Source organism: Haliaeetus leucocephalus, unplaced genomic scaffold (genome assembly GCF_000737465.1).
Source record: "Haliaeetus leucocephalus isolate CR32 unplaced genomic scaffold, Haliaeetus_leucocephalus-4.0 Scaffold598, whole genome shotgun sequence".
NCBI classification, from domain to species: domain Eukaryota; kingdom Metazoa; phylum Chordata; class Aves; order Accipitriformes; family Accipitridae; genus Haliaeetus; species Haliaeetus leucocephalus.
In genome coordinates this window covers 6,517,340-6,528,156 of record NW_010973034.1, presented here as the reverse complement: position 1 = coordinate 6,528,156, position 10,817 = coordinate 6,517,340, and positions in this window count along the sequence as shown.

The window sequence follows — 10,817 nt, the reverse complement described above, 5'->3', positions numbered from 1 at the left end:
GTTACCCCAAACTCTCAGACTTTTTCACTCGTTGGAGAACTTATCAGGTCACTGCTAAGCTGTTTCCCTCAGGCATTATTTCTGGCCTGTGGCCTCCGGCTGCAGCAAGCTGGCCCCAAAATCTGCAGGCAAATCAGTTTGCTGATATTCTGCATCCAACACAAACCTGTCTAGCATGGCTTGTCCCAGTCTTATCCTGCAGCTTTCAGATTCCAGGTAATGGGGACCAGGCTCAGCTAACCATCACTCATCAAAGTGCCTTAGGATGTACTGCCACTCTGAGCAAGATTTCTGTCCTCGCTGCCATTCCATGTGGTGAGCAGCTTGGTGGAAAGAAAAAATAGCAGACACTAACAGTCCCGCCGATTGCCTTTTTTTTGCACATTGAAACATACTCAGTGTTCCACAGTAACCACATTCAAAACAACAGTTCTCAGGCAAAAAAAAAGTCAAAACATGCTCTGGTGAATGCGCTGCCTCTGTTGCTGTTGAGTGGGTAGTAGTATCAGCAGAAAATGTTTCAGGTGTAGACAGCAAAATGACACTGCTGAGGTGCCCATTGCTACTGTAGGTATGGGTACATCCAGGATGTGCAATCTAAACTGGTGCTTTGGAGACTATTGCAGCACCTTGAGCAATGCTAGTTTAGTTTATAAAACTCATGCAGTGTAAGCCCTGAGAAAACATTGAGAAAACATGTGTTAGTCCTAGTTTAATTCTCACGTGGTCGCAACTCCCCTAACAAAGCATCCTTCATCTCAGCTGACATCTACTGTACAATGCCAGACTCGTGCAAAGCCCCTTGAGAAGCTTTTTCAGTGAGTCGTATCTGAAGAGCTGTGACTGGATAGCTAGGCATTACCAGTCACAGACTTTAAAAATCACAACTGGAAGCTAATTGAGAGCTAGATGGTGAATTAGCAGCTCTTGGAAATCAGCAGCATGGTCTGCCCTTCGCTCTTGCTCAGAAGAAGAGCTGTTGTGTATAAAGTAGGTTGGAGCTTCCATATGATTGCTGTTTCTTCCTCAACCATGCTGGGTACGTTCCCTAACATTCTGCTACCGGCTTTCTAAATGGTGCTTAATAATAGTAATTCTGGGGGAGGGAAAGAGACTTCTGCTGATTTCACATAGAAGGCAAACAAGTAAAACTGGAAAGACTTTACTGTTAGCTCTCCAAAACATTCAGATCAACACAAAATTTGACTGTAGACCAAATGTGCTCAGATTATAGCCTCCACTTGCTTTTCTCTGGCTGACTTGCAAACCGCTGACAGGCAGTGGTACTAAGTCCAGCTGGCAGCCATTTACTAGCAGCATTCCTGAGGGGTTGATATTGGAGCTGATGATACTGTTTTAATACCTTTAATAATGACCTGGATGATGAGATGCATTACACAGTCAGCCAGTCCACTGCTGGTGCTAAATGAAAGGGAGCAGCTGGTACAATGGAGAGCAGGGCTGCTCTTGGAGGGCATTTGACTGTAGAAATGGGCTGAGAGAAATCTCATGAAGTTCAACAGAGGCAGAGGCAAAGCCCTGCACCTGGGATGGAGCAACTCCCATGCAACAGCACAAGTTGGGGGACAACTGGGTGGAAAGCAGCTTTGCAATGACTTAGGGTCCCAGCAGACAGCAAGTTGAACATGAGTCAGTGCTATGCCCATACTGGGCTGTATTACACGACTGTAGCCAACAGCTTGAGCGACATGATTATTTTCCCTCTGTTTCATACTTGTGTGACTACATCTGGAATACCATGTCCAGCTTTGGGCTTCCCCAGTACAGAAAAGACAGTGACAAACTGCAGCAAGTCCTGGACAGGGCCAAAAGAGGGTTGGGGCGGGGGGGGGCTGGAGTGTGCTGTATGATGTGAAGCTGAGGGAGCTGGGTTTGTTCAGTCTGGAGAAAAGAAGACTAAGGGCAGATCTTACTGATATGCACAACTGCTATCTGCAACAGAAGATGCAGAGATGACAAACTGAAGACTTTTCTTGGAGGTGCACAGTGATAGGACAAGAGGCAACAGACTCAAGCTGGGACACTGGAAATTCCAGTTAGATATTAGGAAGACCTTTTGCACCACAAGAGTGGTCAAACATGGGAACAGCCTTGGGGATACTCAAAACTCAAGGAACAAGGTCACGAGCAATCTAAGTTGGCCCTGCTTTGGGGTAGGGGTGGCGTGTGCTGGACCAGATCACCTCCAGACCTCCAGCCTACATAATTCTGTGATCCTGTGACTGAATTAAATATTGCAAAATGCCTGCAGATGAGTAAATAAGCCAGAGAAATGCCCTGGCCATCCTGTGCTCTGACCACACGTGGAATTGTAAATCTGCACAAAATATGGATACCCTGATACAATTTACCCTCTGCTACGAACAAACTGGCTTTCTCTGTATTGTTGGCTTCCAAGTGTGTCCTTCACAATCAAAATACTCTTTCTCATATGGATTATTTTGTAAAGGCTTGTTATTTGTCATCTACATTTTTTGCTTCTGTGATCTTTCTCACCCTCCATGACCTTTACACTGTCAGCAAGAGTAACTCAGCTGGTTAATATGAATGATGCATTTTCATTCTTCATTTTAGATAATTTAATTTAATTTAATAATTTAAATGAAACTTGGACAGTCACATATCTATTAACATTATGCTGGACATCTTTACTCAGTCCTAGTCCATCATTACAGTCCTCAGACCAGTTTGCGGTCTGCTTGGACCACGTTTATCTCCAAGTTGCGTACATCCTGGAGCTGGAGTGTGTGGGAAGGTGGGGGGGTCTGTTCCTGTAAGCCTTCAATGACAGTTTAAAGGCAGAAACACTGCACCTGCTCTGTTTCCAGAGGACGTGCTCCAATGAATGGCTGCAGCAGGAAATAAACAACCTGAAAGGTTATCAAACAAAGAAACAGAACCATACAGATTATGATTCAATAAGAAAATATTAAAGGTTAAAAAGCTGGGTTGGTGCACTAACCCCAGACATATGGTGTTACTTCTTGCCTTCTCATATTTAGTTTTCCCATGCCAGCAATTTTGCACTGCTAAGATCCTTTTCTGCCAATAAAACTCTTTCCTGATAAATTCAGACACTGATTCTCTATAAATCTTTGAAATTTATTTGATTAAATAGTCCAAGAAGAGCTATATGCCATGCCTCAAATTCTTTTATAATCTTCTTGATGAACAGATGAGTGACCAGGGATCAGCAAAAGTAAACTCTCAGGTCATGCCCCATCAAAGCTCACCTGTGGTCCATCAGGCAGCTCATGCAGGGTGAGAACTAGAAAGGAATTTGCCATTAGAGGACAAGGGAAAAGTAGGCACTGTACTCTCAGCTCTACCAGGAAATGGACAATGACTTCGCAAGAGATGCCTCTGTACAACAGTGAACATATTCTTCTGTGTTGAAACTGCCATACAAATATTTCTCCAACAATACATACCTTGTCTAAATGGCTGGGGTGATGGGAATAAACTGTTGATTTGCACTTGTACCAGAGGGGGACCAAAGGCCCTCAGGAAGCCACAGATCCTTTGACCTGTGCACTACCAAAAAGTTAGTGTAAGGACAGACCTACTTTTTCAAGGCATGTACAGGGTAAAGGAAGAGACAAAACAGTGGATGAGAGAAGCACAGGCTGAAAGCACAGAGGAAAACAGAAGTTAGGTAATTCTCAGCCTGACAGGAGCATAATTACATATATTGGAAGGTTCAAGCATGGACACATAAGCCAAATTATTTGTGCCAAGCCTGAACTGGGTTTGGAGCTGTGTTGAAGTTAGTGCACACAGTGACTGACCCTGAGAAAAGCCAGCTCTTGCAACAAGCCCATGGTCTGGCTAAGAAGCATTGTCAGTAAACTGGAAAGTCAAGGGGTGGCTCAGATATAAAAGTCAAGCCAGGAGCAGGGTTGGAGACTGCACCAAGGTGAGGGAGGCAGGAAACATGAGCCCAGGGCACAAAGTAGCACTTGTGGGGCTGCCTCAGGAGGAGGCAAGGGGATGGTTCAGGACAACAGATCCAAAGAAAGAGAATCACACACATATAGCTTCACAAAGAGGACTAAACCTTTTCTGTACTTGGTAAATGGGCTCCTACGACATATGCAAAAGACAGATTTCCATATATTAACAGACAGGTCCCATATGACTGAGTAAGGTATTGAACAAACACATACTGCCTGGAGCTCTTCAGTTTTCTGGTAAGTCAGAAGGTCTATCCATCACTAGAGGGCTGAATATGAGCTGTCAGTACAGAAAAACAGCAAGACTGTGGAGAATTTAGTGTAACACATTTTTCCCAAGAAATATAACACAACATGCATGATAGCAGCATCAGGGTGGTTGAAGACTGAGCTACTGTGGTTATCTTCCAATTTTGGCTTTATTCCATGCACTGGTGTTCACATAACTCATGGAAAGAGCAAACAAAATTCAGACCTCAGTAGGAGGGTTCCCTGTACTGAAGACTTTGGTAGGTGGGACTACATGTACGGAACTGATTTATTTTCTGAAGCCTGATTTGAAAGCTTAAGACCCAAGCCTGTAGCTATGACAGTTCTAATTTATTTCAGTCATGACATCTTACCCCTAAAATAATTCGCTATCCTAACAAAAACTGACTAGACAAGACTTCAGAAGTCCATTAAACTGTCACTCTTACAAGACTAATGCACACCTGAACACACCTGATGTAATTTTTCTCTGGAAATATCAAAAAAGGCAGCAGATAACATGGGGAATGAATTACAGCTAATATTTATATGCAGAATTACTTTACTAATAAGATTTGTTGGAATGTAATTTAAGACCTGCTGAAATAATTAATGTTCATCTTTCTACTGTAATGCCTTTTACAGTTTACTTTCAGCTTAAGGTTTAATTAAAAGATTGAAGACTTTAAACAGCCATTTCTTTTGACTGCAAAGATGCCTGGAGACATGGCATACACTGAAGTGCACTACGTATAGTACAGAAGTCCTACCAAGTCAAGTCATCCAAGAAGGCACAAACATACAGTCATCTACTGCACAGCATGTTGTTGCAGATTGACATCACATTTTTAATTCACTCAGCATAAATCATTATAGAAGGCTGGGCTCCTAATGAGAAAATATCAGCTATATTACAATACTAAGTTTATCAGTATAGAAGGGTAATGAACATATTTTGTTCATCTACCCATTTTTCTGGGAACTCGGATCCAAGAGTTTCCCACACAAAGGGAAAAAAAGTTGATTAATGATGTCAGTTAACATGAGTTCAGTTTGTGCACGTGTCTTCTTGTCTGAAATGAAAATGTTTTCTGTAAGTTTTCTGTCTATGCCTTTATCAAAGTACCTGTCTTAGCTCTCATTCCAGTTTTGTAGCTCTGCTTTCTGAAGCAGGGTTTCTTCTCACTTACATTGACAGTCATTTGGCAACAGGGGCAAGACAAGAATTACGAGGAAAATGTATGCATCTCATGAACACCAATGACAACCACACTAAAAATAATTAATATATGTATTTTTAAAGTCTAAAAAGGCCCACATGCTGATGACACTACCTAGCTAGCTAAATCTGTATCACCAAATATGAAGATACTTACATATATATGTACACACACACACACACACATATTTGGAGGCACACTTCCCTCCTCCAAGCCAGAACACATTCTCAAACACAAACCATTCAAGAAAGCAAAGATAAATTACTAATAGGAAAAGTTAGTGGCAAATCTTGAAAATGTGTCTAGGTGCCTAGCTCCAACAGAACTTAAAGAGCTAGTTATGCAAATGCCTTCGGGCTTAAAAGCCATTGATCATTTGGCTGGCACTTGGCAAGTAACTGTGGAGACTACTGGCACATGGAGCTTCTTCTGTAGAAACGAGGGATTTGTATTTTTTTTTTGATGGACAGGAATACCAGAAATCAGTAAGACTGAAAAGATTAGAAGCAGCATGGAGCACCCTCCCTCGCTGTTTAGCATGCCTAAGGAATCTGTACCTCTATGTTTCTTCTGCTTGCAGTTTTAGACCGTTGTTTTTCCTTTATTCTGTGAAACACGGCAGCTTTATGCAAAATAAAGCCAATACTGTAGAAGGAAGAGGCCACTGCATCCAAATGTATGCCAGTGCTTTTCCATTTTCAGCCCTAGAAATTAAAACTTACTCTGTGATATTAGGATACTAGCGAAAGTGTAGTGCTGTGCAATATAAGTTTAAAGTCATATAGTTCCTCCCTGTGTGTTTCTGAAAAAGCGAAAATTATGTTCTCCTGTAAGAAAATAATGTTTCCTTAACAGGCAGCTATCAAAACTAACAACAGAGAAAATTCTTGTTCTATCATGACAGTGTGTGTCTAACAATCCTACTTCACTTGAGTCATGCCTTCCATATTGTCATTTTGATATAGAAATAGTAAAGAGCAGTGTTTCTTTGCAGTGTAAAGTAACTAAATAAAATAGCTGACCACAGGCTAACCTTTAAAGGCTTCAGTTCATCCAGGCACTTAAGCACATGCCTAAACATAAACCTTTAAATATGCAGGTTGATCCAGCAACATATGTGAGTTGACTGAGCAACACATTTAAGCACTTCATAAATATCCTGAAAGAATTAGAGCCACACGCAACATAGCCTGATGGAAGTAATACAGACCAATGGTCAGCTGAGCAGGCTTAGTGAAAGTGATGCAGCCTTGGTTGTAGCAATTAAAATCCATAAATATTTAAGATTAAATACAGTATATGTGATCATTTAACACAGACAGGAAAGCCAAAAGAAAGGATCAGAAATCCGTTCATCTTATAGTGAACAAACCAAAGCAAACGCCTGTACAGGAGCACTCAGAATACTGCAGATATAAAAGAACATAAGCAGAAACAGGCCTTACTTTTTCTTTTCTCTCCCCAGGTTTAAATCAAAATTATAACAACCAGGAAAATGTCACCCTGACACTCTGGCAAGTAGTAGTAACTATCCAAACAACACGAGCAAAAAAAGAGTGAACAAAGATACCATCAGTCATACATACATAAAACTAATGCCTCTGGCGTGTCTTCGGCAGACAAAACTTCTCTTTTTGGGGTTTGAGGATTATGAACATTATCAGCCAGAACAAAACCAAAGTCACTTGTTAAGCTTCATAAAGAACTTGATGCTGTGATGCATTCAGCTTCACAGTTGCACCTGTATCAAATACCAGACTACAGGGGACATCTTCACATTCCTTTTCCAACTTACTATAGTCTTTCTTTGGGCCCCCAAAATACACCTGCATCATCTCTGTTTTGTAAAGGAGCTGCAGCATAGCTGTGAATCCCAGGGTTCTCAGGCAGAACATTTTTCCCTTGGTATTCCTTCATGATTTCCTACTACTGCATCCTTCTTGCCCTTTTGCATTTTTTACTCTCCTGAACCTACATCACAGGCCCTGTCTGGCATTTAACCACTGCCATTTTTTTGTGCTGGCCGTCCTAGATTGCCATCTTCCAAGATGTGCTTCTTTCAGATGTACTGTCACGATCTAAGAGGACAACTCCCACGGACATGGGCTGAGGAACACTGAGTCAGGCCCTGAATTATGCTATTTGATACAATAAGGGGTGAACCAAAAGAAAAAAGAAAAGCTTCTTTGAAGGAGAGAGGATTCACCCATGCTCCTTTCTCTGGTTACTAAGATCAAATGATTCAAACCACAATATTCCAGGAGATTCCATCCCAAGTTGCCAAAAATGCTACAGGATCCACTGGTCCAGATTTTCAATTCTGTTGTCTCAAATCTCCAAAGCATTTTATGTTTGTGATGGAACTATGAAGAAAGTCTCCCAACACAGGCATTAGACCGTGCTGCTACAAACACTGTTCTGTAGATGGGCAGTTTGCTGTCTCTTAGTAAAATATGAAAAAAAAGGCAACAAAATTTTACAATGATTTGCATGACTGCTGTCTTGCTCATTTTTCACCTGCTGCCTGTTTACAGCAGAGCTGCCGGTCGACTAATGTCAAACTGGAACAAACCTAAACCAGCGCAAATTTAAACAGGTGTGATCACTATCAAAGAAGCAATATTTGTGGGAAAAATACTGTCTGACCAATGTAGTAGAAAGGTATTAAACAGCCTCTTCCACTGCCTGCAAACCTGGTCGTGGATCCTAAGGTCCACTGATCCTGCCCAGACACACATACATAAAACTTTAGACTGAAAGGCAACACATTTAACACTTCAGCAGAAAGGAAAGCAAAGTAAGTCCCTTTTCATTGGCCTTGCTTATGCTGTTATTCAGCTTTTCTCTACGTCTATTTCTCTGTCCAGTACGGCAAGACAACCTGTCTGTTGTGAGCTCAGTAAGGAGGAAAGAGGAAGCTGCAGCCAAACAGAAACCTGCACTGAAGCGAAACCAGTGAGCAGCCTGCATGCACCTGGGAGGCACGCTGCTGTCTCCACTTCCTGAAAATAAGCTGATAAGACAGATGGACATACATAGATGGATGTAACTAAATGTATGTGTGCATGTATTTTCTTTTCACTTGACAAGTAAATCAATCCTCACCCACTGTAATACATAAAATTAATCTCGCCATGTATGCTACATACAGATTAGAAGGTACTTCACCTCAGCACTTCAAAACAATGCTTAACAACCATTTAAAAACCTAACACATCAATACGCAACTATTCATAAAGCACAGTCTAATAAATACGTTAACATACGTATGCCCGAAATGGGTGTGATGTGTGATGCCTATGGGATCCTTGATTGCTTTTATCTTCCCTGCCCTTGGGCTAGTGTCGTCTGTTTCTAGTAGCCCTTCCTGGCTGTATGAATCAGCTTTGGCCATGACTTCTAAGCTACAGGCTTGCTGGCAGCACATTGCAGGAACAACTGGGACCTCATGCTGTGGTTGAGCTGTAACTACATCAGCAAATTAGTTAATTTTGAAATGAAAACCTGATTCTTTCTGATTTCATTTCCTAGCTTATTAACAATGGCTCTTAAATGGCGTTCATCAATTATTTTTACCTGCAGTAAAGGCACTCTAATTATTCTTAAATCTGTCCTTGTTCTTACCAGCAGCAATGCCAGTTTAACAGCAAGATCAATGCATGCTTTGTGCACACCTCCCTCCAGTGGACGCAAAGCCCCAGAAAATCAGCAAAGTACAGCAAGGCAATTTCTCCAGGAAGACAAATATTAAGGATAACTAATAAAGAAGGAATGGTGCCCAGCTGTCCTTATAACATCAGCTCAAGATTACCAGGAAAGGCAATGGAGATCTAGTGAAATGCTAAGAATACAAGAGACAGGACACTAACCTGAGAAAAAAAATCTTACTGGATTTCTAAACATTTATTTCATTGCTAAGCAGAGGCCTCTAACAACATAGTCCTAGAGATTTATTTTGTGAACCTTAAGGGAGTGGTTTGGAGAGACCAACATGTGTCATAAAATATGTTTCAAAAAGCTACCCTCCTTGAGAAAGCCCACTGTAAATTTTTCAGCTGAAGGTTTGAATCAGCTTCACTGCTGCACAATGGAAGCAGGGACCACTTCGGTGCCCCAGCATTGCTCTTGGTGAAAGATAAACCCCATCTAAACAAGACTGACTTGACTGAACAATATGAGCGTTTAAACTGGTGCAACTGCACCAGCAGGGCTCCCCCTCTGCAAGGAGAGTGTATAAAACCATGAAGTATGCTAATGTCAAAACCGTGAGAGTGCAGCTGCAGCCAGGGAGGAGTCGGCACAGGCCACAGCCCCAAGGTTAGGACTGTCCCACACACACTTGGCAAGCAGCCAAGCAGGCCCATCAGTGGCCGTGCCCCAGCCTCCGCAATCTCCCTTTCCTTGGTAGCTCTGTGGCAGGCAACCCTGCACTGCTGCTGGGGTACGGCACTCCCCTACACACCAGGATACAGGGCATGACCATGACACCATTAGCATTCACTGCGGTGCCCACTCACCCATTCCACTTCCAGGAGCCGATGGGCTGTTGGCAGCAAGGCTGTGCAAGGAGAAAGGTCCTTCGCACACCGACAGCGGCTCCTGGCCCCCCTTGTGACCCCCCCTGCCACTCCGGCTGCTCCGTGGGAGGCACAGGTGCCTGCAAAGGGCTATGCCCCACAATCCTTTTACCCCTGCAATAGAAGAGGGTTAGTCTTTCCGAAGTGCCTTCACAAACTGCAGATGGATGCTCACTCTAATGACATATCGGTTCCAATGAGACCATACAGAAAACAACCATAACACACGTTTCTCTGTGAGAATCATAGAACCGTTTAGGTTGGAAAAGACCTTTAAGATCATCTAGTCCAACCGTCAAGCATGCCCACTAAACCACGTCCTGAGGTGCCTTGCCTACGTGCTTTTTGGATACCTCCAGGGATGGTGACTGCACCACTTCCCTGGGCAGCCTGTTCCAATGCCTGACAACCCCTTCGGTGAAGAAGTCTTTCCTAATCTCCAATCTACACCTCCCCTGCCGCAACTTGAGGCCATTTCCTCTCGTCCTATCACCAACGAGCAGGTGAGAACACCACGGTAAGCACCGCACTTCGGCGGCGCAGTCACGAAGGAGAGGAACGTCGTGACTCGGCAGGCGCGCTGCCGCCGGGCTGCCCCCCTACGGGAGGCCCTTGTGGCCTCTGCCCCGCGTTGGCGGTCGGACCGGCCCCGCCCGCCGGCGGCACCTCCACCTCCCTCCTCAGAGTGGGAGGAGGAGGAGGAGGGAGGGAGGGGGTACTCCGCCGCGCCGCCCTCACCCCTAGCGGCAGCACCGGCCGCCCCCGCCCTGCCCCAAGATGGCCGCAGGGGCCGGGGG